Genomic DNA, 27,795 nt, shown 5'->3' on the forward strand with positions numbered 1-27,795 from the left:
TAGTAGCCAGGGGAAGCACTATGAATGGGGAATGTAGCCCTGCCAAAGGTAAGGACATGGCATGAAGTGCTTTATGTCTACAGAAACACCTATGGAGCCCGGGTTTACAGAAGGTGCGGGGTGTGAAGTGTTTGCCAAGTCAGGGAGAGGTTGTATCCCATGGGAATGTTGATCTGCTTTGGCAAAGACGTCATGCCAGAGCAGTACAGCACCTGCGATTAGAGTCACCAGATTTCTAAAAGTCCATGTCTTCTGAGCTCTAAGGTCTGCTGACAAACAAGCCATGTGAATAGGGCCCTTTCCGTACCTCTTCGATTTTTCCAGAAAGGTGGTACGGTTATTATTTACTGTTTCCAGATGTAGGCTGTTCCAGAGGCTCCTACTTGGCCTTTTCTAGAATAAAAACCAGTGTGGGATTCTACCGGCTGGGAAGTATATTCTATTCACTCAGATCCTTGTAGCATTAACCTAATTTCTGTTGCTATAATAAAATACCAGAGGCAGGCTACTTTATGAAGAAAATAAGTTTCTTTTGGACTATTGTTTGGGAGGTGCAAGATTGAAGGAACTTAAATACCGATAGCCTCTCTGCTGACCCTTTGATATCCCGTCATTCCCACTGAATTAGCTCAGGGAGTCTGTCTTATAACTGCATTTCCCACCCATGCCTTACCTTCAAAGAATGGCCACCACAAAGCTTATTTAAAATGCTGATATAGCTGGATGTTGTAGTGCACATTTAATCCCAGCACTCATGAGGCAGAGGCAGATGGAGCTCAATGGATTCATGGCTAGCCTGGTCTATTTAGAGAATTTCAGGTTAATCAGGGCTTCATAGAGAGACCCTGGTCAAAAAAAAAAAAGACAAGAAAGAAAACAGGAGAGAAGGAAGGGGAGAGGGAGAGGGAGAGGAAGAGAATGAGGGGGAGAGAGAGGATTTGAGGATGTAGCTCAGTTTGTTGAGAGCTGCCCAGCATGCTCAGAACTCTGGGTCCTCTCCCAGCACCACATAACCTGGGTGCTGCTGTGATCCCAGCACCAGGGAAGCAGAGACGGGAGGATCTCTGGGCCAGCCGGGCAGCCCGGTTGAGCTGGTGAGTTTCAGGTTCAGTTGAGGGACTTTGAGTCAAAAAATAAGGTGAGCAATTAAGAAAGACATCTGACATGTGTCCTGCCCTCCACACACACATGTGCACACATACATAACATGCACATGGAAAAATGCTGGCGTTGGTCAGGGCATGAAGAAAAGCCCGTGAACTCTCTCCAGCACCATATGCAGCGTGTATGGTGGCTCCTGTTTGTAATCCCAGGCAGGATTCAGGAGATGAAGGTGAGGGGCCGGGATCAGAAAGAAGCTCATGATAGTGGTAGTGGATCACATCTGTGACCGGAGCGCTGGGGAGGCTGAGCTAAGAGGATTGCAGTGAGTTTGAGGCCAGCCTGGGCTACCCAGTATGAGCCAGCATGATTCAGAGAAACTCTGATGTTACCTTTCCGAGGACCTTGTGAGAGGAACAGACGGACCCTGCCAGAGGGGGCATCCAGCTGCTTCCATGGTGAGTCCACTCCAGCATTGCCCTGCCGTGTTGTGAATTCTGACCTCTTGGCGTCATTCCAGCTTTGGGTATAAAAACAGACTCCTAGGGACCCTTAGAACCAAGCAAACAAATACCTTAGCCTCAGAACCTCTACTTGGTGCACTGTTCTGCATTCTTCAGTGAGATAACTAATCAGGTGCAGCCCCAGAGGAGATAAGAAAGACCCAGGAAAAACAAAAGTTTTTCCTTAGGTCCTGGAGGCATGAGGCAGGGCACCCCACACCGGCCACCTGGGAGACTCAGGCAGGTGGTCGGGTGCAGGTGGCAGGTGTGACAGTGTGTGTCTGGGTTTCTACCCAGAGCCAAGGGCAAGGTAGAAACAATTTTGGACAGGCAAGGTTGGGTAATTTCTGTGGGTTTTACCTGGACAGAGGTAATGCCTAGTTGGCTGGCTCCCTGACTCTGGGACCCTGTTAAAGCAGAGGCATCCGAGGTGAAGGGAGGCCTGGCTCTGTACTTGATACTTCGAGTGTCAAGAAATAACCCCCACCTGGGACATTTTCTTAGAAGCCTGAAGATGTCAAAATGTCTAAATGGGACTGGTGGTGTAGCTCAGTGTGGAGCTTCCCTTGCATGTATGAGGCTGAGGAGAGGAACACACACAACAACCTGGAAAATGTCAAAGGCATTTATAAACCAGTGCCCACATTCGTAAGTTCAGCCACATCTGAGATCTCATCTTTCTTATCAAATCTGACACCTTCGGGGCTCTCTTCTCATACAAATTCCCCAAGTTTCCATCCACTGACACTTCAGGTGTAGACGCCTTTCACAAACCCCACAGTTCTCACCTAAAAGCAGAAACATTTATTCTGAGCCAAATGTGATCGTCATGGCCGAGGGACAGAGTCTAGGTACCTTGAGTAACAAACTTCGCCATGGAATCAGCCCCATGAAGTTTTCTTAGTCACAGAGCAGAAGGAAGCCACAGTCCAAAGCACCTTCCCAATACCTTGTGGGAACCGTCACCAGAGCAGGGAGATCTCTGCCGTGGATCTCAGATGGCGTCTCTTCACATTCTCAGCTTTGCAGTTGTTGGAAGATAGTGGTCTGAGAAGAATGCGTTCCAAAGATTTTACCTGACAGGATGTTAGATCAGACACAAAGGTGGGCATGGACAACTATTAAAGGCCTGGTAATTTTGTTTTATCTCTTTAAATCTTTGCACACCAAAGAAATAACCCCCACCTAGGGCCCTTTCTTAGATGCCCAAAGATGTCAAAATGTCCATAAGGGACCCGTGATGTAGCACAGAGTAGGGCTTTCCTTATCTGACTATGTGTGCCTCTTCCCAGCCTCAGACCTGCAAGGAAAGCCCTATACTGGTCCAGGCACCTCCCTTCACCTTAAAATGCCTCTGCCTTACCTGAGTCTGATGCCAGTCAGGTATTACCTCCACCCAGGGAAAGCACACGGGAATAACAAAAGGTCAGCATGTCCGAGGCTAGCTCAAGATAATTTGGCTCAGCCTCTGCAACATTCCAGCTCTCCTCAATCACCAAGTTTGAATCAGTCAGTTTGACAGAATATTCAGTGCATGCATAGCTGTCGTTTTCCTTCTGTGGAGTTCTGCTCAGGAGCTCTACCACAACCACCACCACCACCACCACCACCACCACCACCACCACCACCACCACACACACACACACACACACACACACACACACACTGGAAATTTCACCTCACAGGCATAGAGAATCATTTGTCCTGTTTACCCGGCTTCTCGCTAAGTACCGAAGTGTGTTAAAACAGAAGGCAAAACGGCATACTCACAGACAGACAAACTCTCAAGGTTCTTTTGGTGTGTGTGGCACTGCCAGGACCTGCTGTGACTTGAATTAGAAAGAGGCGGTGACTGTAGGTTCCAGGCTGACCAGCTGCCTTGGTGAAGTATCCCTTCAGGGGCCATTACAGGTTCTGCAAGTAGGGAATGTCAGTGTAGAGAGAGGAAAGACCACTTTTTTCCCCCCTTTAAGTGACTGGGGGTAGAGGAGGGGAAGTCACAGAACTCTGGTTTGAGGGTTTCAGCATCATTGGAAGCTAATCCTATGTATGTCCCCATGCTGAGATTTTGAGGTCTCTCTGGATCCATGACTTATTTTACAACACAAGAGGCCCTTCACCTGCTCTGAAGTTCGGCCTTATTGTGGTTGTTTGAAGCCTTAACCCTGAGGACCCAGGGACTAAGAGTTTCTTTTAAGGCAATAATAATCCAGGATTTTTTTTTTTTTTGTCTCAAAAGCTAGAAATTGAAAGCTCTAAGATCGTTGTTTTCTTTGCCAAACCTTTTTCCATAGTGAGATACAACCTCACTCCCTACACCCTGCCCCAGGAGACACAGAGGACTGCACCCAGTGCCTTACACACAGGAAGTGAGTGCTCTGATCACTGAGCCACACCCCACACTTCACCTTCCACAAGCATCTACCATGGGAACCAAGTGAGAGCTTAGATAACTGCTTACCAGTGACCTGGTGATTCGTTCGAATTCAGTCAGATTCAGAGAATAAGATCCAAATTCTCATCTTTAAGAGCTTGTGTCTGGGGCTGTGGAGATGGCTTAATGGTTAAAGGTGCTTGCTGCCAAGACTGAGTTCAATTCCTGGAATCCACAGCCTAGAAGGAAAGAACCCACTCCTGAAAGTCGTCCTCTGACCTCCATACTACTTGCCATGGCACAATTACACACACACACACACACACACACATACACACACACAAAATGTAACACTAAAAACCTCATTCCGAAGCCAATGTTACCCTGGTACCAAACCAGATGAGGATGTTACAGGAAAAGGAAACTGTAGACCATTAATAGACCCACAATTTCAATAAAATACTTACAAATTGACTTCAAGAGCACATTAGCAAGCCAGACACGGGGCACGTGCTAGTGATTGTAACACAAGGGTAGGGGGAGGAGGGGAGGCAGGAGGATTAGGAGTGTTCAAAGCCAATTTAGACATGTAGTGTGAGTTTAAGGTCAACACAAGCAATATGGACTCTATGTCCATATTAACCTAATTAATTAATTAAAACGTAAAACTAGAATGATCATGCATCATGTCAGAGTTGCATCCATCCTAAGGGTGCAGTCTTGGTTCAATGAACTCAAATGCAAGCTTGTGAATAGACCTGAAGACGGCCACCATCTTGATAGACAGGGTAGACTTTGGCAGAGTTCAACATCCCTTTCTGAGAAAAAAAAAAAACCTGAAGTAAAAAAGGGATAGAGGAAATATATCTTAACATAATCAAAACTATATATGGCTGGCGAGCTGGCACAGGCCTTAAAGCCCAGCACTAGGGAGGCAGAGGCAGGAAGATCTCTTTGAGTTCCAGGCCAGTCAGGGCTACAAGAGAGATCCTGCCTCAAAATCAAATGACCATTTAGGTTAGACTTCTAGGCAACATTATAGTCAATGTTTAAACTAAGGACTAAGACAAAGTTGCCCATGTTCACTGCCCTTCAGTAGAATGTTACATCTTATCACTGCCCCTCAGTAGAATGTTACATTTTAGCTAGATGTAATAAGACAAGAAACTAAGCTGGTCGGTAGCACACACCTTTAGTCCCCAGGAGGCAGAGGCAGGCCGATCTCTGGGTTTCAGGATAGCCTGGTCTACAGAATGAGTTCCAGGATAGTCAGGAATACACAGAGAAACCCTGTCTCTAAAACCAAACAAAAAACAACAAAAACCAAGAAATTAAAAAGTTACAAAAGGGATCCTATTTGCAGAGAACAGGACCCTGTACTTAAATGAGCCAAATACACTACCAGAAAATTTAGACCTGACGTAAACTTAGCAAAGTAACGGCATACACAAACCTGCGCCTTTCTATACATCAATGTGCAACTTACCAAGAAAGAATTCAGAAAGGTGGTGGGAAGCAAGGAGTCCCACTGTGGGGCTGAGGAGACGGCTGAGTTGGTAATGTGCTTGCTGGGCAGGCATGAGGATTTGAGTTTGATCCCCAGGGCCCATTTGAAAAAAAAAAATTCACGGTGGCCTGTATCTGCAATCTCATCTCAGGAAAGGGAAGAACACAGTGATCCCAGAGGCTGACAGACCAGCCAGCCTAGCCTCAAAGTACTGAGCCCCTGGTCTGAGCAGGAGACCCTATCTCGAAAACTCAGGTGGCCAGCTCCTGAAGATGACAATTGAGGCTGACCATTGGTCTCCATATCTGCACATGTGAACATACGTACAAACCAGTACACACATGATTTTGTTTGTTTTTGTTTTTTTGGGTTTTTTTTTTTGTTTTTTGGGGGGGGGGGATGGGACAGGATTTCTCTGTCATCCTGGATGTCCTGGAATTCTCTCTGTAGACCAGGTTGGCCTCAAACTCACAGAGATCTGCCTGCTTCTGCCTCTGAGTGCTGGGATGAAAGGCGTGAGCCACCACCACCTGGCTCCTCCTTTTTATTTATTAGGGTCTTGATCCAAAACTTAAGATACTATGTCCTAGTCTTCTAAAACATTCCATTTGTTTCTTATTTGTGTGTCTATGTGGGTGCACACACATGGGCATGCAAGTACCACAGTAGCCGTATGGAGGTCAGAGGATATACCTTCCAGGAGTTGCTTCTCTCCACATGTAGAGCCCAGGGATCAAACTCAGACGTAGGGATTGGTGGCTGCACCTTTACCCTCTGAGCCATCTGAGCAGCCCACTTGGTTCCATCCTAGCCTAGTCATCTGGGGGAGGCTTTGTGGGAATACCATACAGTTTGTGTTACTATAGTCCTATAGTGTAGTTTGCGATCGGGTGTTGTGTCATCTTCTGCTGTTCTTTCTGTTTACTCTTGCTTTAGCCACTCGGAATCTTTATGTTCTCATCTACATTTTAGGATTTTCTTTCTAGTTCTGTGAAGAGTGTCGTGGGAATTTTGATGGGGATTACATCGGTTCTGTAGATCACTTTTGGTAACACAGTCATTTTTTGTGGTATAAATTTTGACAATCTCTGGGCATAGAGGTTCTTTTCATCTCTGTCTCTCCTTCAGTTTCTTCCTTCGATGTTTTAACATTCTCATCTTAAAGGCATTTCACCCATTTAGTTAGAGGTATCCCTAAGGTGCTTGGGGGTTTGTGTGTGTGTGTGTGTGTGTGTGTGTGTGTGTGTGTGTGTGTGTGTGTGTGTGTGTGTGTGAGAGAGAGAGAGAGAGAGAGAGAGAGAGAGAGAGAGAGAGAGAGATATGTTGAAGTTATTGTGAAGGGGCTTTTAAAAAAAGGGTGGGTTGGCCTGGCTCTGGTGGCCTACACCTTTAATCCCAGCAATCAAGAGACAGAATTGGGGTTGGGGATTTAGCTCAGTAGTAGAGCGCTTACCTAGCAAGCGCAAGGCCCTGGGTTCGGTCCTCAGCTCTGAAAAAAAAAAAAAGAGACAGAAGCAGGTGGGTGGGTTTCTGTGAGTTCAAGGCCAGACCAGTCTACATTGTAAGTTCTAGGACAGCCAGGGATATGTAGAGAGACCCTGTCTCAAACACAAAGAAACAAATCAAGGATTTGAGGGCTGTGTGCACCAACTGAAAGGGAATCCAGACTCAAACATGTGACGAATCTGCTACTTCTGGCAGAGCTCCTGGCGTTCTTTGTGCTCACTTTGCATTGTGTGCACTGTCACATAATGCAGGTGAGCATTGCTTAAAACCCTTGCACTCAGAGTCCAGAATCAAGACTGCTTAGAAACTGCACCATTTTTACTGTATGTATGAAGTATGTCTGTCTTACAGAAACATAATTATTATTATGGATTCAAAGACTTTATTATTAGTTTCCTACCAACATTCCTCTGCATGAAATTATCAAATTAGTATATATTTGAATTGTATTTTGGTAAAATGCTTGATTTTTAAAATTGCTATTTAAAATCAGGTATAGTGGAACACATACTTTTAATGCCAAAAACACATACTGAAAAAAATGATGGCGGATCACACTTTTAATGCAGCACTCAGGGGGCAGAGGCAGGCTGATCTCTGTTGGAGGCCAGCCTGGTCTACATAGTGGATTCTGAGACAGCTAGGGCTACATAGTGAAACTTTGTCTCAAATAACCGGAAAAAAAAAGACACCAGTGTTGGCAAGCATCAAGGCTGTGGGGAAAGAGGAACCCTACAAGCTGCTGGGAATAAAAACTGACTCAGCCCCTGTGGAGCTGAGAGTGGAGCTTCCTCAAAATGCTACAAATTGAATTTCCAACTGCCCTAGCTATGCCACTCCTGGGCACTTACCCAAAGGACTCTACGTGAAGATACCCAAGGACAGATGAATGTTTCTTACTCAACTAGTCACCATGGCTACAAATAGAACCAGCCGTGATGCCCAGTACCCAGGGAATGGGTAAACAAAACGTGGTACTCAAAGATAATAGGTTTGTTTTTTTTTTTCAGGGATAAAGACAATTTTAACCATAGGGCTGTCCTGATATCCTGATAGCTCAGCAGGTCTCCTGCCACCAAACCAGACAGTTTGATAACCTGCCTTCCATTCCTAGGACCTACATGGTGGAAAGAAAGCACTGACCTTCACACAGGCACCATGGCATGTGCACACCCCCAGAACCCAGCAAGTGTGTGTGTGTGTGTGTGTGTGTGTGTGTGTGTGTGTGTGTGTGTTTTAAGAGTGCTGGATTCTGGAGCAAGAAACAGGTGGATATCTATGAGTTTGGGGTCAGCCTACTCTACATCGTGAGTCCCAGGACAGCCACCGCTACACAGAGAGAATCTGTCTCAACAGATAAAAGCAAAAGTAATAGTGGGGTGCCAGCCTGGTGTGTGTGATGCCTTGGGATTCGTCCTCCAGCAATACATATGCCCAGCATAATGGTCCTCACTCTTTACCCCAGCATTTTGGGTGGTAGAGGCAGGAGGATCAGAAGTTCAAGGTCATCCTCAGGTCTGTGGCAAGTTTAAGGTCAGTCTGGGTTAGGGATGCTATCTCAAAAAGAAATATAGACAAATAAAAAAAAAATTTCTGTGTACAAAACCACAGCCAGAACCAGTAAGTACATCGGCAGGGGAGCAGAGCCACTGAATGGTGAGATAAACTTATCACAAGGCACATGAGATAATTTTTTTTTTTTTTGAGACAGTGTTTGTGTAGCCCTGACTATCCTGGAACTTGCTCTACAAACTGCCCTGGAACTCATAGATTCACCACCTTTGCCACTCAATTGCTGGGATTAAAATGAACCATAATGCTTGGCTTCCCCCACAACCCCCACGGGGTTTCTTTATATAGCCCTGGTCATCCTGGAACTCACTGCATAGACCAGGCTGGCCTCGAGTTCACAGTGATCACTTGCCTCTGCCCACTGAGACTTGGGATTAAAGGCGGGCCGGCATGAGGTCATACTTGACATGATTTGAAGGTAGGATCTGAGGAAGTAAGGGCGAGAGACAGAGGATCAGAGAGGTTCACACACAACACCTGAGGGAGGACTGTCGCGGGAAACCTGCCACTCTGTCTTTCCCTAGCACCTAGCGGTGGGTCTGGGGACAGGTGGGCCACGGAGTCAGCAGTTTCTGACCCCAGTTGCAGCAAAGCAAATGTGCGCTCACGCTCACTGGCACGGCTCACGACAGTAACCACGACGACCTTCAGAGAACTGCTGCTTCATTTCTGCCTTCCAGATCTGACCAAAATTCCTCTTTTGGCCAACGCTCACCTGAAACCATTCAGGGGAGGGGATTCTGGGAAACAGCCCTAACGTAGCAATGTTCAAACATGACAAACCACGCGGCTGTGTAAAATGTGAACCTGAGCGGGATCCTGGACCGTGAGAAAACCTACAGAGACGGGAGGGGTCCTTTTGTGGTTCTAAAGCAAAATGCGTGGGTTTGTGTTACAGGGTAGGAATCCCCCTCAGACCTTCTACCATGTCAGCACTTCACCTGTGGGATGAGGGAGGGGGTGTTGTTTTTGTGAAATCGCAATGATTTTTTTTTTCCCCAGACAGGGTTTCTCTGTGTAGCCCTGGCTGTCCTAGAACTTGCTGTAGGTTAGACTGGAAGTGCCTCTCCCTCCTGAGTGCTGGGTCTAAAGGTGTGTGCCACCATCACCCAGCCTGCAATGATTTTTGTGTGATTTAAAAGGATGATTCTGTGTTTAACGAAAGCTAGATGGCTGTATTAGAGAGTGGCATAGTTAGAAATGATTGCTTTAGCTAAGAGGTTGTACAGCGGTGGAGTCTTGACTTGCACCTAGGAAGTTCTGGGTTCAAACCCTGGTACCACCATCAATTGAATACAAACAAAAACTTTTAGGCCAGGCATGGTGCTGCATGCCCTGATTCTCAGCCCTTTGGAGGTTGGGGCATGGGGACCAGCCTGATTGCATAGTGAGTTTCAGACCATCCAGGGCTGTATATTGAGATCCTATCTCAATAGATAGATGATTGAAAGATAGACAATAGATAGACGATAGATAGGTGATAGATAGATAGATAGATAGATAGATAGATAGATAGATAGATAGAAAGATAGGTAGATTCATTTGAGTATTAATTAAGGGTGACATTTCAGTGGGTCAACTCTTATTCATTTGCATTACCTGTTAAACGGCTAAGTCACCTTTGCTTCACCAATAAAGAAGATGTGGACTCCTCGGAACTTCCCCAGCCAACCTCTACCGTCCTCACAAAGATGCTACTCGACGTCCCTTCGATTCTAAGCCCCTGGTGTGGCTCAGAGACATCACCACACTGCACTGACCCTATGCTTTCTGGTTTCTTCTTCTAATCCGTGAAGCTTTGGAGGACAGTACATTATTTCCCAGGCCTCAGGCCTGAGCACCTTCTCCTGTGTCTGGCCCAGTCAAAGAAGACCCACTCATCCTCCTTCAGTTCATTTAAGAATCAAGGATCCGCTGGGTTCGGTCCCCAGCTCCAAAAAAAAAAAAAAAAAAAAAAAAAGGGTTGGGGATTTAGCTCAGCGGTAGAGCGCTTGCCTAGCGAGCGCAAGGCCCTGGGTTCGGTCCCCAGCTCTGAAAAAAAGAAAAAAGAAAAAAAAAAAAAAAGAATCAAGGATCCGGCACTGGTGACACAGGCCTGTTAGCCCAGACTTGGGAAAGTTCAAGGCAAATTCTAGGCCAGCCGGGGAAACATAGTGAGTACTTTCCTGAACAAACAGTGGCTGGAGAGATGGCTCAGTGGTTAAGAGCACTGACTGCTCTTCCAGAGGTCCTGAGTTCAATTCCCAGCAACCACATGGTGGCTCACAACCATCAATGCCCTCTTCTGGTGTGTCTGAAGACAGCTACAGCATACTTATGTATAAATAAATAAATAGATAGATAAATAAATAAATAAATCTTTTAAACAATGGTTTTAAAGAACAAACAAGAAATAAAAGGAATATTCTTCAGAGCTACCACCAAATTCAAATAAATGTATAAGGAGCAAGGATTTAGACTTTCAAGTTTCCATCTAGAGCTATTTCTATACTGGTAAAGATGCACATGCACACAACACAGCTGGACGCCCACCCCAGAGACACATTCATATCGATACTACTACTAATGCTATAACCTACTTTCTCCCTTCCTTCCTCCTGCTTTGTGGTGTTGGGTATCAGACACAGTGCCTCATACATGAAGCACATGTTCAGCCCATGAGCTATACTCCAAGCCTTTTTTGTCCAAAGTCTAGTCTTAGATCATCAGAGAATTATTGAGCAGGCGCAAGAAAGTTGGCATCACTGTGTATCCAGTGGCACAGGAATCGCTGTGTGATGGGCATTCATTTATTTAATGCTTGCACTGGATGAGCCTGGGAATGGAGATGCTGAGATGCCATCCCCACAGGAAGCAAAAGGTGCTTTGGCACCTAGGAGGTCAGAGGTATGAACTGTTCAGCCTTGGGTTACAGGAATGAAGGCAGGGTCAAGAAGCTCAGCTGGAAGAGACTTTCCCAACACCCCAGCTTGCAGGAAGCCTTGACCTGTTCAAGGATCCAAACTGAAAGCATAGGTAAGGCAAATCTGAGGACAGAGCCGGATCACACCCACTGAAGGGCGTGAACCCCCGCAAACATCTCCGAGGTGGACCTGAGGTCCCTCCACCCAGCAGTCAGCTGCAAGGTGTACACAGCCTCCAGGAACAAGGAGAGGGATAGATAGAGTATGGGCCTGCTTATCTCAGAGGAGAGAGTCCCACTGGCCTCCTAGAGCCAACGGAAAGTTACTCAAGCAAACCCAGACGAGATGTCTCTCTGCTTCTAAGCCGGGTTATCTTTTAATTCCACCACCGCTTTCGATTTCCCTGTCCATCTCTCACACACAAAGGAAGCCTCTTGGGCTGGGCTCGCCGCCTCTTTTCTGAGGGTCCCAACACTTGCCCACACTGTCCGATTTCATTCTCCTCTTTGTAACTTTGTAACTTCGTTATCGTTAATCATGTGTGTGTGCTCGGATGTGGGGATATGTTTGTGAATACAGGTGCCTGTGAAAATCAGAAGCATCAGATCCCTTGGAGCTGGAGTTTCAGCCACCAGACAGGGGGTGTTAGGAGCTGAACTCTGTCCACTACCCAAGGCTCTGAACCATCTCTTTGGTCCCCTCCCCTTTAACTTCTAATACCCACCTGTGTCCTGTTCAGACAGTCACCAGATCCACCCAGAGTCGATAGGACCCAGGTTTGGTGCTCCGTGTCTGTGACCCCCAACTCTTAGGAGGTGGAAATAGAAGCCTTACAAGTTTGAGGCTAACCTGGACTACATCATGAGGCACTGTCTCGGAAGACCCAGGGCCAGAGAGGAGGCTCAGTGTCTGGCATGTGAGAAGTCTGGAGGGTTCAATCCCACACAGAGCTAAACAAAAAGATTATAATGTCTCAATGGACTCTCAAAGCCCATCCACACAGACTCGCATCGCATCACATCCAAAGCATGTATTCCTGGCTCGGCCTGAGGCTATCATCATGTTTCCTTGAAAATACATAGAAAGGGCTGCTACATGTAGTTACCTTATATAAATTATATGAATGGTGATCCAACAGATGAGTTTAAATGCAGAGGAAAAGCTTAACTTGGTAACTTCAGGGGGTGATCTATATACCCCCCAGGAAGCTCAAATGTCACACTATCTGTATAATGGTAGGTATTCACTGGAGTTAGCAAGGAGCCTTTGCTGAAGGTCACACACCTTTGTAATGCTTCTGCAGAGCAAATGGGAAGAGAGGAGACAAGAAAAGTGATGTAAAACACACCATGAAATAAGAAACTGACAAAAAAATCGGAATTTACAAAAATAACATCAATTTCAAGAGTAAAACCAGAGAGCAAACATTACCAAGCCACTGCGCCTCTCTGTGAAGCAATGGGAATTCTGCCGCCAGACCTGAGGGGCAGTTGAATGTGTTCTTAGCGATTCACCTGCTGTCGGTGCAAATGAAAAATATCTCCTTTGCATCTGGACTTCCCCAGAGAAAAGCAAAGATTAAGTCTGAGACAGTACCCAGGGCTAGGAGTCAGAGGCAGGGGGAGCTTAAGTTCAAGGCTAGTCAGACCCTGTCTGAAAACCAAAAGCTAACAAGCAAAAACCCAGAAAAGCAAAATAAAACAAAAGCCACAAGGACCCATGTTAAGAATATTAAGACAGCTGGTCATGGTGGTGCACACCTTTAATCCCAGCCCCTGGTGGGCAGATCTCTATGAGTTCAAGACCAGACTGGTCTACATAGTGAGCTTCAGGACAGTCAGGGCTATGTAGAAAGACCCCGTCCAAATTAATCAATGAATTAAAAAGTTGAAGGAAGAGATGGAGAGATGGCTCAGTGGTTAAGAGCACTGACTGTTCTTCCAGAGGTCCTGAGTTCAATTCTCAGTAACCACATGATGGCTCACAACCGTCTGCAAATAGAATGCTCTCTTCTGAAGTGTCTGAAGACAGCTATAGTGTGTTCACATATAAATAAAATAAATAAATCTCTTTTTAAAAAAAGTTGAAGGAAGGGAAATTCTTTGAATATTTAGTATATTAAAGTTACACTTTTGCTTTTGTTCTTCTGGTAACAGTCACACATCAGGCCATAACTGGGTTGTGCCTATTGTATTTGTCTAAAAATGTCTATAATAACGCTTCTTTCCTCTATTTCCTCTCAGGTCCCCACATATTTGGGTAAAAATTCTACAAGAAAAAAAAATACAGATTTTTACACTCTTACCCAAATTCCTTCAGGGACTTAGGGACCCAGGCTGGGGTGTCATTCAGGAGCAGGCCACCTGCCCAGCAGGCACAGACTCTGGGCTTCTTCCCCAGTGCAGCAAAGCCAGCCCAGCCCCACTGTGTGACATTCCCCTTAAAATGACCTAGCTTTTCCTGTGTGTGTCTATGTGTGTGTCTGTCTGTATATGTGTCTTTGTGTGTCTGTGTGTATGTGTCTGTATGTGTGTCTGTGTGTGTGTGTGTCTGTGTGTCTCTGTGTGAGTTTCTATCCTGTGTCTGTGTGTCTATATGTCTCTGTGTGTGGGTCTGTGTGTGTATATTTGTCTCTGTGTGTCTGTGTGTGTGTGTCTCTGTGTCCTGTGTCTGTGTTTCTGTGTATGTGTGTGTGTCTGTGTGTCTCTATGTGAGTCTGTATCCTGTGTCTGTATGTCTATGTGTGTGTGTGTGTGGGTCTGTGTGTGTGTGTGTGTTTAAGTATGTGGGCACGAGTGGAAGCCAACGGTTGTCATTGAATTACATAACTGTCTCACTTTCTACTCTCAGCTGACGTCACTCCTCAAAATACCAGAACTCTTTATTTCCTCAAACTCACCACACACACTGGACCAAAAGGAAATCTATGTAATATTTTTGTTGGTCATGTTTTTTAGTCTGCTCAGAATTCTAACCACAATTTGCCATTTAACCTTTACCCGTCTTTAAATTCATTAGGAGCCCCCTTTAGAGGCTTTCCTTAGGCCAACCACCTCACTGGTGCCTCCACCAGTTCTAAATTAGGTCCTTATGAGTCTTTAGTCCTATTCCTTTGACCCTTTCCCAGTTTGTCACGGTACAATCCTCTGGCACTTTTAGGTTTGCTGACTTTCTCCCTCATTAGACACTGGGAAGCACTCAGGACAGGGGGTGGAGGGTAGGGTGGCTTTTGTATGATTTGTGACTGGAGCTGGAAGTTCGTAGCAACAGTTAGTTTATTTTTTTTATTGTTTCCGGGTTTATCTTTCTTATCCACCACCTGAACGAAACCCCAGCTGACTCTCCATGGCTGGCAATAGAGGATACTATTCACAGGAGACCTAAAGACACAGCAACCCAGGGCAGTCTGTGGGGCCTTATTGTCAAAGAATGACAAGTTTAACTGTTATCCCAAGATTTAACTTTTGATCCAAATCAAAAAGAAGACCATTATATCAATCTATAGACATGAAAAAGGACAGCAATAAAAAATTACTTCTAGTCAGGCTGTGGTAATGAATGCCTTTAATTCCAGCACTCAGCAGGCAGAGGCAGAGGCAGAGGCAGAGGCAGAGGCAGAGGCAGAGGCAGAGGCAGAGGCAGAGGCAGAGAGGCAGAGGCAGAGAGGCAGAGGCAGAGAGGCAGAGGCAGAGAGGCAGAGGCAGAGAGGCAGAGGCAGAGAGGCAGAGGCAGAGGCAGAGAGGCAGAGGCAGAGAGGCAGAGGCAGAGGCAGAGGCAGAGAGGCAGAGGCAGAGAGGCAGAGGCAGAGAGGCAGAGGCAGAGGCAGAGGCAGAGGCAGAGGCAGAGAGGCAGAGGCAGAGAGGCAGAGGCAGAGAGGCAGAGGCAGAGAGGCAGAGGCAGAGAGGCAGAGGCAGAGGCAGAGGCAGAGGCAGAGGCAGAGGCAGAGGCAGAGGCAGAGGCAGAGGCAGAGGCAGAGGCAGAGAGGCAGAGGCAGAGGCAGAGGCAGAGGCAGTGAGGCATCTCTGAGTTTGAAGCCAGCCTGATCTACAGAATGAGTTCCAGAACAGCCAAAGCTACACTGTCTTGAAACAGATGAACAAACAAATAAGCAACAGTGAAAAATCTGGTGACCTCTGCAGGCACCAGGCACACAAGTGCAGGTAAAACATTCATATACTTAAAATATTTTTTTTAAATTTGGAAGAATAATGTTAAACAATAAAAATAAAACCTGCCAAGGCTTGGTGATGTATTCTTGTCATCGAGCCACGATACAGTGGTGCATGCTTTTAGTCTAACACTTCGCAGACTGCGGGAGGAGGATAGCCTAGGCTACATAATGAATTCCAGACTAGCCTGGGCTGCAGAGTAAAACCCTGTCTCAAAACCAAAGAAATGAACAACAGACCAATCTCAACTGCCTTCTTTTTCTGTTGTTTTTTTGATATGAGCTTTGTCTATCTGTTTTGTGGGGTTTTTGTTTGGTTACTTGGCTTTGGTTAACGTTGTTTAGAAGCATCTTCATGGGCTTGGAGGATGGCGTAGAGGTTAAGAGACCTTACTGTTCTTTCAGTTCACATCCCTCACAGCAATGGTTAATGAACAACTGTAATTCCTCCTCCAGGAGATCTGACACCTTCTTCTTGCTTCCATAAACACCCAGACACATGTGCATATCTCTCCACATATGCATAATTAAAAAATAATGAATCTTTTTATAAAAACATGTTCTCAGTGAGTGGGATGGCACATGCTGTTGGTCTAGTACTTGAAGATAGAGGCCGTTGGATCTCTAGGAGTCTGAAGCCAGCCTGATCTGCATAGCGAGGTCCAGGCTGGCCAAGTGTTATATAGTGACACCCTGTCTCCAAAAACCAAACCAAACAGCACCATTTCTCCTGGTGTCACAAACATGGTTCTTGAGAGGAGATGAGAGAGCTCAGTGGGCAAACATGTCTCCACCAGTGGAGACCTGAGTTTCCTTCCAGGACCCACCTTTCTCTTTCTTTTGAGACAGTCTTGCTATGTTGACCAGGCTGGCCTTGAACTCACAGAAATATACCCACCTCTGTCTCCCAAGTGTTGGCATTAAAGGAATATATCACCATCGCAAGTTAAAGCTTTTCGTAAGCCCTGGCTGTTGCTATATAGACCAGGCTGGCCTTGAATTTACAGCTATTCCCTGCCTCTGCCTCCTGAGTGCTAGGATTAAGGGAATGTGTGCCCTCATACATAGCTAAACCATCTTAATGATTTCACTCATGTTCTACTGGGAGAATATGTTGCCACATACTTAACCAGAACATTCACATGTTATTATTAGACTAAGTGGTTGGCACACATCCTTAATATCAGCACCGGGGAGACAGAGTCATGCAGATCTCTGATGGCCTCCAGAGTGAATTTCAGGTCAGCCAGGGCTACACAGAGAAACCCTATTTCAGAAAAAAAAGGGGAAAAAGAAAGAAAATTATTATTATTATCATTATCATTATTACTATTATTATTCAGTGTTTAAATAATTCAGATAATACTCTTATTTAAGAATCTATTTTTATTTACAAGTTGTTTCTGTTTGTTTGGAAACATTGTATCTTTGTAAACTTTTGTACATATCTTGAGTCATTGTCTTAGGACAGTTCAACAGGTAAAGAGCCTTCATACCAAGCACTTTTCCTGAAAATGGAACCTATTTACCATCCTGTTAGCAGGTGTGAGGATGGCCACTTACTGCATGAGGAAAGTCACTGCACTGCATGAGGCTGGCCTTGCACTGCATGAGGCTGGCCCTGCACTGCATGCTTGCTGCTACTGGATATGTATTTTTCTTTCTTCTTTTTAAAAATCTTTATACGAGTTTTATAGATGAAAGTGGTACCTGGGTTTTTTAAAATTTGCATCGCTTTTGTTACTACTGAAGTAGAACTTTTTCCCACGTGTCTTTTAGCACAATATGTTTCCTCTTTTGTAAGCCGTTCAAGTTCATTTATTTTTTTTAAGTGGGGCTCTTAATATATTCTATATATAAATCTGACCAATTACTCTGGAGTCTCTAGCTTCCACACACATACCTGGCTCTTCTGTTTGGGCTCTGGAAAGAGCTTTCTGGATAAAGTGGATACATAAAGGTAATATACAGGTAATTGGGAAGAAGGGCGAATGGGGGGGTCAGGGTAAAACTATCCACTTCTGAAAGAGACATGAGCCTTCTCTGAGCAGGGATGACAAACAGAGCCCCTCTGGAGAATTTTCAAGCTTTTCCAGGGTGCTTGTTTAACATGCAAGAAGCCTAAGTTCAATCCCCAGTATCTCCGACAGAAGGCATGATAGTGTACACATAATCTCCACATGTAGGGGTGGAGGCAGGAGGATTGGGAGTCACAGGCCATCCTCGACCACCTGGGATACCCGAGTTCCTGTCTCAAAACAAATAAACAAACAAACAAACAAACAACAAACCAACCTCCAACTCCATACTGTCTCCTACACAGTGGATTTAAATATCCAGATGGTGAGAACGGCTTCCATGATCTTGTATTTGGAAAAGACTGCAGAGGGCAGTTGGGCAGTCACCTTCTACTTCTCCAAGGAAAAGAAAAGGTAAATTTAAGATGTCTTCACGGTGTGGGGATTAGATATTAGCACAGGCTATGTGGGGATTAGATATTAGCACAGGCTAGCAGCTGTGGTACACATGGTTCCAGGCAGTCTCTTGTCTTTAACAGGCATGTTTAAGTGAGAATGGGCTGGACCGGGCCAAGTGATTTTCCCATGGAAGGGGAACGATGTCATCTCAAAGCGCCATGGCGTCACCAGGCAGCCAGCTACTTGTAAATCAGAGCTCCTTAGTATGCAGGGAGTGCTCCTGGCATGAATGGGAATCCCACAGAAGTCAGGCTTTGCTGCTGAAGGGGAGGGTGGGGAATACCAGACCGGAACCTGACATTTCATGCCCCTTTCCTAACAGATCCTTTTCAAAGAAACAAGAACTGAAATGCAGGCTGAACAGGCATGCAAAGCAGGCCGCTATTTCAGTCTGAATCATGAGCGGGGCCATCGTGGGCCATCTGAAACTAGGGTCGAAAGGAAACTGAGCACTGGCCCTGAGCAGGCTATGGTGAAGAGGTGAAATTGTCCAGACAACTGGACACTCTCAGGCACCAGCTATGCTGGGAGCTGGGCCAGAGGGCAGGACTTGGGAGCGTTCCGTTCCTGCCTAGAACAATGACCCCTAGGCATTCTCTTTCCTCTTCCTCAGGATCCCTGCAGTCTCCTTAGCCACCCACCCAAGGGACTCCAGGACAGCTGTCTCAAAGACACTGCCTCTTCTGGCAGTGCTGCCATGTCAGCTGGGGCTCAGTCCCTCCCTCAGAATAGGGCCACAGTAGCCTGCTGCATTGCCAGGGACCTGGACATGGCTCATCCCAGAGCAACTGTGCCCGAGGTGGCCGCATGTCATTGGTCACTCTCAGTGTTTACATACTTAACAGCCCAGCCATGCCAAATTGGCCTCCTGTTTATTCTGCTCTCTTTGGTCTTGCAGAATTGGATGGCTCTGATGGAAAGAATTTGTGGAGGCTGTGAGGTGGCTCGGTGGGTACAGGGCCTTGCTGTCAAGCCTGACAACCTGAGTTTAGTCCCCGGGACCTGACTCCTGCAGGCTGTCTCCTGGCCTCCTTGTGTATGCCATGGTACAGTACACATGCGTGAGGCACGTGTTGTTTGTTTGTTTTTAGAAGGCTCTGCAGGATGTACTAGATGGTTTTATTGACACAACCTATAGCCAGTGGGAAAGGGGAGCCTCAACTGAAGAATTTCCTCAGTCAAGTTGGCCTTAGGCGGCCCGACTTCCCTCAGTGATGGACTGTTGCCTGGACGTATAAACTGAAACAAACCTTTTCCCTTCAAGTTTCTCTGGGTCAGTATGTTTTACTAGAGCAACAGAAACCAAACCAGAGCAAAGGGCCTTTATCCTTCTGGTAAGCCATTTTCCTTTCTCCATCCCGACCTCCTCACCTCTCCCCGGAAAGCACTCCTAAACCAATAACAAGTATCCTAATTTCTACCCACCCAAGCTTCTCTTCATCTCTCCTACAGTCAACCAAAAATCAAATTTCACGCAAGAGGCTGGCGAGGTGGCTCAGCGGTTAAGAACACTGACTGGGGGCTGGGGATTTAGCTCAGTGGTAGAGCGCTTACCTAGGAAGCGCAAGGCCCTGGGTTCGGTCCTGGGTTCGGTCCCCAGCTCCGAAAACAAAAAAAGAACCAAAAAAAAAAAAAAAAAAAAAAAGAGCACTGACTGATCTTCCAGAGGTCCTGAGTTCAATTCCCAGCAACCACATATCTGCTCACAGCTAATATCTCTCTTTTTAAAGATTTATTTAGGGCTGGAGAGATGGCTCAGCGGTTAAGAGCACTGACTGCTCTTCCAGAGGTCCTGAGTTCAATTCCCAGCAACCACATGGTGGCTCACAACCATCTGTAATGGGGGTCTAACGACCTATTCTGCTGTGTCTGAAGACAGCACCAGTATACTCATATACATAAAATAAATATTAAAAAAAATAAAAAATTAAAGATTTATTTAGGGGTTGGGGATTTAACTCAGCGGTAGAGCGCTTGCCTAGTGAGTGCAAGGCTCTGGGTTCGGTCCCCAGCTCCGAAAAAAAAAAAAAAGAAAGAAAAAGAAAATATTTATTTATTTATTTATTTATTTATTTATTTTTACTTATATGAGTACACTGTAGCTGTCTTCAGATACACCAGAAGAGTACATTGGATCCCATTACAGATAGTTGTGAGCTACCATGTAGTTGCTGGGAATTGAACTCAGGACCTCTGGAAGATCAGTCAGTGCTCTTAACCACTGAGCCCAGCCCTCATAGCCATCTCTCCAGCCCTCATAGCCATCTCTAACTCCAGTTCCAGGAAATCACTGCCTTCATCTGACTTCTGTGGGCATTAGACATGTTGTGATACACATACATACATGCAGACAAACACTCACATACACATGCATGTGATAACACATACATACATACATACATACATACATACAGACAGACAGACATACATACATACAGACAGACAGACAGACAAACACTCACATACATTTAAAAAAAATTAAAGAAAGTAACTGCCAGGTCATGGTGGTCCACGCCCTTAATCCTACCCAACACTCAGGAGGCAGAGGCAGGCAGATCTCCAGTTCCAGGCCAGCCTGGTCTACCAATTCCAATTGAGTTACAGGACAGCTAGGGCTACACAGAGAAATCCTGTCTCCAAAAACCAAAAACTAAAACCAACCAACCAGAGAAAGAAAGAAACAAAGTATTTCATTCAAACCTAATAGCTTTCTAATCAGAGAATCTGTTGGGATATTTAGATAAAGTAAATTAGTCGAGTCCTACAAATGTTTTCGGTACATAGCAGGCACCAAATGTAATTAGTTTAATTGAAATTAGATGTAAAGATACTATACATTCCTGAGAGTCATTTAATTTAAAAGTTATGTATGCATAAAAAAGTGACACGATCTCATACTCTTGACATAGACCTAAGTTTAGATCTAGTTCAGCTCTGTGGACATCTCTCCTCACTTCTCTAAACGGCCTCACCTACAGAGAGAAGATGGTAGGATACGTCCCGGGGGGCTCTTGAGAAGATTAAATATGATACTTCATGTAAATGAGCCCCACTTGTTCATACTGGATGAATAACCAACCGTGGAGGTTGACCAAAGACGTTCGGGGACTTGCCAGGGAGCCTGACATCAGTTGGGTCCCCAGAACACACGTGAAGGTAGAACCCCAGCCCCACCCCCACCCAAGGCCCACACATGTACATACGTCATGAGCGCACAGACTCACAGAGCAAAAATAGTTAAATGGATTTTGAAAAAACATTTACATTTATAAAAGAGACCAAAAGAACGTACATTTGTTTTAGATTTTAAAAAAGCTTAACCACTGAGCAATCTCTCCAGCCCTCCCAAAAGAACATGTTGTTTGTTTTTGGTTTATGGTTTTTGAGATAGGTTTCTCTTTATAGCTATGGCTGTCCTGAAACTCGTTTTGTAGAGCAGGCTAGCCTCTTATATGGAGATCCACCTGTTTCTGCCTCCTGAGTGCTGGAATTAAAGGCGTGCACCACAACTGCCAGCAAACTTTAAAAAAGACATTTTTTCCATGTTTATTTTTAGTTTTTATGCATTGGTATTTTGCTTGCACGCATGTCCATGTGAGGGTGTTGTTTCCCCTGGAACTCGAGTTACAGGCAGGTGAGAGCTGCCATGTGGGTGCTGGGAATTAAACTCTGGTGCTTTGGGAGAAAAGCCAGTGATCTTAAGTACTGAGCCATCTCTTTAGCCCCTCAAAAGAACATTTTTGAAAGCAATATAGAACAAACACAACTTCAGAAAAGTATTTAGTAATATCTACTAAAAGTGGTTAAATCTCATATATCCCTAGGGTCCAGCAATTTTATTCTTAGGACCATATCCCACATGGGAATTTGTGTGTGTGTGTGTGTGTGTGTGTGTGTGTGTGTGTGTGTGTGTGTGTGCATGTTCCCCCAAACTATGCACCAAAATGTTCTTAGCAGTGCTACCTGCATGGCTGCACATGGGAATCAGCCTCCATGTCCCCGTGCAGAAGAAAGAAGGTGTCCTCTCCCAGTGGAGTAGTAGACTCATCAAGAATGGACAAACCAGGGCTGGGGAGATGGCTCAGAGGTTAAGAGCACTGACTGCTCTTCCAGAGGTCCTGAGTTCAATTCCCAGCAACCACATGGTGGCTCACAGCCATCTATATCTGTAATGGGATCCAATGCCCCTCTTCTGTTGTGTCTGATGTCAGCTACAGTGTACTCGTATGCATAAAATAAATAAATCTTTAAAAAAAATAAAAAAATAAAAAAAAAGAATGGACAAACCACAGCTTCCTGTGATGACAGCGTGGGTCTCACCAACATACTGTAGAGTCACGGAAAGCAGACACTCTGTGATTCTATTTACCCAGCATTCACAAACACTAATCTATGGTGACTAATATTACAATGGTGAGACCTTGTACAGGTTTACAGCTGTAATCCCAGCATTAGGGAAGTGAGGCAGGAGGCTGCCTCAGTCTGGAATATATATTGAGTACCCAGCCATCATGGTTACCTTGGAAGACCTCTGTCTGAACAAAACAACAATGACTACCATTGAGGCTAGGGACTGCATAGGGCGTAAGAACTCTCGGAGGACTGGTGTGTTCTGTATCTTTGATTGGGTGCTGGTTCTGCCGGCAACATTTGTGGAGCGGCAGTTTTCGGTCCTAGCGCTTTCTATGTGTACAGCACATTTCGATACAAAGTTTCTTAGAAAATAGTGTAAAAAGGCATCTGATCATTCTGTAAGGAGCCCAATCTTGAGTTTGGTTTGAGCCCACTTCAGAGACGGCACAAATGCTCGAGCGTTTTGCATGTGTTCCTATTTTCTCAGTCCCTTGAATACCTGCGGGGCACAGGTGTGGTCTCATTTCCTGCCACACAGGAGCTGTGGTCTAGACAGCTCTGCCACCTTGAAGGACTGGCTCTTTATTTCCCGGGCCTTACCAGCTCTCGTCTACCAACCACGGGATTTTCCAGCCTACAGGGCCATGGTACGTATTTATGCCTAATGAGTCGGCATGTCATTTGGGTAAAACCCCAGCACGTATGACTGAAAATAGCTGTGTTCCCCATATAAATAATAAAATATTTCAACACAACAATCCTTCTTACCCTCACACTGGAGGCTTTCCATGGCCTCCTACAGCGTAAGCTCCAAGAGAGACAGAATTTTGTTTCACGTACTGTTTAATCTTATTTTACTGACGGTTGCCATATGTGAGCATCTAGAACAGTCCCTGAGATAGGACAGGCCTCACTTTTTTTGAGACAGGGCCTTACTTCATAGTCCCAGCTGGTCTTGAACTATTGGCCAATCCTTTAATTTGCTTCCTAAATTCTAGGAGAACAGTGTGAGCCACTAGTCCAGGCTTAAAAGGGTTAACGTTGCTGTTCTTTATTTGTTGTTTTGTTATTTTTGGCCAGGAACTCATGCAGCCCAGGCTGATGTTCAACACAGTATACATCTCAGAATGGCCTTGAACTCCTGATTCTCCCGACAGTCCCTGTCCTTCAAGCGCTGAGATTCCAGGTGTGTACCACCATATCTGGCTTAGTAAAAACTTCTGGGTATATCTTTGTAGTCTTTTTTTCTTGGCTCAAAAAAAGATTATCTGTAAAAGCAGCACAGATCACCAGGTGTCTGGACTGTGTCGTGGGAGGTTGTCGGTTTCTGAGTGAGCAGTCGGCATTACCATGGGGCCTTCACAGAGTCCTGAGCACCTTCTGGAGCCTGAGGCCTGAGGTGAACCAGAGAGGTCTTGCTTTGAGCCTTGGTCTTCAGTTGCTTGAGCCTGTAGCCTTTTGGCCATGTGGCCACAAATCAGTTACCCAGGCTTGTTGTGGGCAAGGAAAGCAAGTTGGCAGGGTTTGCGGTCAGGACTTTGGCAAATTAGGCATCTTGAACATCACTTCCTGAGGCACCTGCCACAGCTGTCTGGCCTGGTACCCGCTGCCTTGGCACTGTTGGTATTTGTTTCAGGCCCTTCCTGGCCTTCTTGGCAAAGCACAGAGTCCTCAGGAGCTTTGGGTCAACCCTCTTGAAAGATTCAAACTTTCATGATCAGGATTTCTTGATGCCATTTTGTGCCACTCAGAGAAGATTGGGTGTGAGCTATGGTTCTTGGATTTGGTTATGTATGCATCATAATTTGTGGCTTCCAGAGTGACTTGTTTTTTTCTTTAGAGACATGTCCTCATGCAACCCTCACTGACCAAACCTGTAGCTGAGGATATCTCTTTACCGGTCCTCCTGCCTCAGTCTCCCATGTGTTAGAGTTACAGGCAAGCACATGTACCACAGTGACGAAAATTTCTTGAATGAAATCATTATATTCTAAGAGAAGTAGCAAGGAGGGTAAGGTTGTACTGCCTAGAATCAGAAATGTGTATCTTGCTACAAATCCCACCTCTGCCACTTGCTAGCAAGATGATATGATGCCAGTTATTTAATTTATCCATATCCAGTTTCCTCGTATGTGGTTAGGATCACAGTGAGGTTTAAAGAACACTTGCAGAGCCGGTGTGGGAAACCATTTGATGCCAGTGTGCCAGGATGGAATGCCGTGGAACAAAAGTCAAATACCAGTAAAGCTTCCTGTGAGAACAGGCCAGGTTATAAAATGTATACGGAAGGGAGGCCAGGGAGCTAGCTGGCTCAGTGGGTCAGAATGCTCACTTGAGGGCTCAGCAGTTAAGAGCACTGGCTGCTCTTCCAGAGGGCCTGAGTTCAATTCCCAGCAACCACATGGTGGCTCACAACCATCTGTAACAGGATCTGATGCCCTCTTCTGGTGTGTCTGAAGTGACAGTGTACTCATATATGATAAATAAACTTTAAAGAAAAAAAGTGTACTTGATGTTCAGTTTGAATGAGAAATGTCCCCAACAGGCTCCTATACTTGAAGACTTGGTTGCCGGTTGGTGGTTCTCTTTGGGGAGGCTTTGGGATCCTTACGAGGTAGAACTTTGCTGGAGGAAGGATGTCATTGGGTAGGGAGCATTTCAATGGTGGGAGAAATAGCGCTGTTCTTCTGCCTTTTTTTTTTCTTTTCTTTTTTTTCGGAGCTGGGGACCGAACCCAGGGCCTTGTGCTTGCTAGGCAAGTGCTCTACCACTGAGCTAAATCCCCAACCCCTCTTCCTGCCTTTTAAATCAGTTGTATTTTGTTTTCTTGGGGTGCTGCTTTTGAACCTATGGCCTCGTACCTATTAGGTAAGTACTCTAACACTGACATAATTCTACAGACCCCTATTTTGTTTATTTATTTGTTTGTTTGCTTTTTGAGACAGATACTGTATAGCTCTGGCCGGCCTGGAATTCTCTATGCTGACCAGACTGGCCACAAACCCACAGAGACTGGCTTTCCTCTACCACCTGAGTGCTGGGATTAACAGTGCACACCACCATACCTGGCTCTCTTTTTGCCTTAATATTTTTATTATGTTTATTAGTATGGTGTGTATGATGTCCATGTGGGTTGCTGCACAGGGTACGGGTGCAGAACTGAGTAAGTTCTCTCCTTCCATCATGGGCTCCAGGGATAAAATCCAGGGCACTAGGTTTGTGCAGCAAACGCCTTTTATCTGCTGAGCCTTCCTGATGTATTGCATCTTGTTTTTGGACAGAGTCTCTCACAGGGACCTGGGGCTCACAGCTGGACTATGCTGGCTGGCTAAGGTTATGACATAATGTCCAGCCTTGTATGTGGGCCTCAGGAATCAAATTCAGGTCTTTATGAGTGTAAAGCCAACTGGGCTATTGCCCCAGTACCACGTGTCCTAATTATTACAGCAGGAAAATCACTTAGGCACATCTGTCTAGCGTGGCATCATCAGGCAATAAGTACTTTGATTTACTTTGGGTTCTCTTCAGATCATGCACGTCTTTCCCCTTAGTAAATACTTTTAGAGTTGTAGATGGAAGACAGGGAAAGGATAGAAGAGCAATAGTGTTAAAGAACCATCACCTAGGCAACTGCTGTCATGGAAATCCCTTCCTAGTGGGAAACAGACGTGTCCACAGCTACACATGAGCCTCTTGGAGGTGGTTTTGCTCTCTGTCCTTGAGGATGCAGAGACAGAAGAGAATAGTGAAGGCTTTAACAGGAAGTGGAGATATTGACTTTGGAGGGCTGGACCTGGGGCTTGGTTGGGAGAGTACTCGCATATAAGGCATGGGGTCCTAGGTTTGATCCCCAGCACCCAATAAAGCAGGTGTGTCTGTCATCTAATCATGTGGGAGACAGAGGCAGGAGGATGAGAAGGTCAAGGTGATTGTTAGCTATACAGACAGTCTGAGGCCAGCTTGGGATATAGAAGATTCTGTTTTATACCCTGCCCCTCTGCAAAAAAAACAAAAACAAAAACAAAAACAAACAAAAAATCCAGTACACAAATAAACAAATAAAAAGATAGACTGGGTCGGGTCCCGAAAACATTTTGGTGTATGGTTCCTGTCAGGTAGTCAGGCACAGTGCTGCAAAGATGTGGTACCTGTTCCTCAAGGGGCATTTGGGCCAATGGCATCAAGACCAGCCTGCTAAAAGGGGCAGGGGCACCATCTCAAGCAAAACAAACAGTAATGTGGGCCTTCTGTGGGCAAAGGAGAACCAGGAGGCACCCTAGTGGTAGCATGCAGGAGGAGGGGCCACCGAAAGGGGGAGTAGCCAAGGGAAAATACATAATCCCTTATTAAGAGACTGCGGTTCAACAGAGTTGAGAGTGGTGTGTTGATGTCAGCAGTGACGCAGCTGTGTCTTGCCTCTCTCTGATCCAGGCAGACTCTCAAAAGTGGAAGTCAAAGCCCAACAAGAGGAAGAATGAATTCTCCATGATGATGAAGAACATCTACTTTCCAGAAATAAAATCATCATATAGGTTCCTTTATTCAGAGATAGTTCTCTCTCTCTCTCTCTCTCTCTCTCTCTCTCTCTCTCTCTCTCTCTCTCCTTCTCTCTCTCTCTCTCCCTTTTTGAGACAGGGTTTCTCTGTGTAGTCTCAGTTGTCCTGGATCTCACTATGTAGATCACGTTGGTCTCAAGCTCACAGAGTTCTGCCTGCCTCTACCTACCAGGTGCTGGCATTAAAGACGCTCTACCATGGCTGACTCAGAAGTAGTTCTTAACCTCTTCAGGGAATGTAGACACATTGCAGGGGCATGGGAGGTTGTAATGCGCATAGTAAAAAACAAAATGCCTTTTAGACATGTAAAAATAGCTTAGACGAGATCCAACACTACACCCCAGGCTGCACCTGATAACCAGAACCCAGGGATATCATTCACCCAAGATAACCAGATGCAGGCCTAGAACTCATGACACCCATTGGACAGTATGTAAGCAGAGACCAAGAGCGATGCTCTGCTCTGCATATCTGGAGAGAGGCCACCTTGATCTAGCCTGTGACTACAGAATCTCCCCAGGGTCCTGACCCTCAAATCAAAGAGTTAGCGACTTTAGACTTCTGTTAAATAAAGACTGGACCTGACCTTCAGTTAAGATACATCACAGCCTTGGGGAGATAGGCTTGGAATCGTAGTTAGGAACTCAGAGTGTGAACCCCGACATAATAAAATATAACGTTTGTTAACTAACAATGTGTATCTACCTTCCTGCTCACTACAGTGGTTGAAGACACACACCGCTCTTCCAGGGGACCCAGATTTAGTTCCCAGCAC

The 27,795-nt window shown here is 45.6% G+C and overlaps 1 long non-coding RNA gene across 1 annotated transcript; it reads right to left on the minus strand.

Moving 5' to 3' along the window:
- Positions 1 to 2,388: 2,388 nt before the first annotated feature.
- Positions 2,389 to 5,830, minus strand: LOC120094133 (uncharacterized). The gene is made up of 3 exons (XR_005488138.2): positions 4,066 to 5,830; positions 3,375 to 3,518; positions 2,389 to 2,680 (listed from the first exon to the last, which is right to left on the minus strand). It is a non-coding gene; the product is annotated as an uncharacterized LOC120094133 (long non-coding RNA).
- Positions 5,831 to 27,795: the final 21,965 nt, after the last annotated feature.

Source organism: Rattus norvegicus, chromosome 8 (genome assembly GCF_036323735.1).
Source record: "Rattus norvegicus strain BN/NHsdMcwi chromosome 8, GRCr8, whole genome shotgun sequence".
Classification (NCBI taxonomy): domain Eukaryota; kingdom Metazoa; phylum Chordata; class Mammalia; order Rodentia; family Muridae; genus Rattus; species Rattus norvegicus.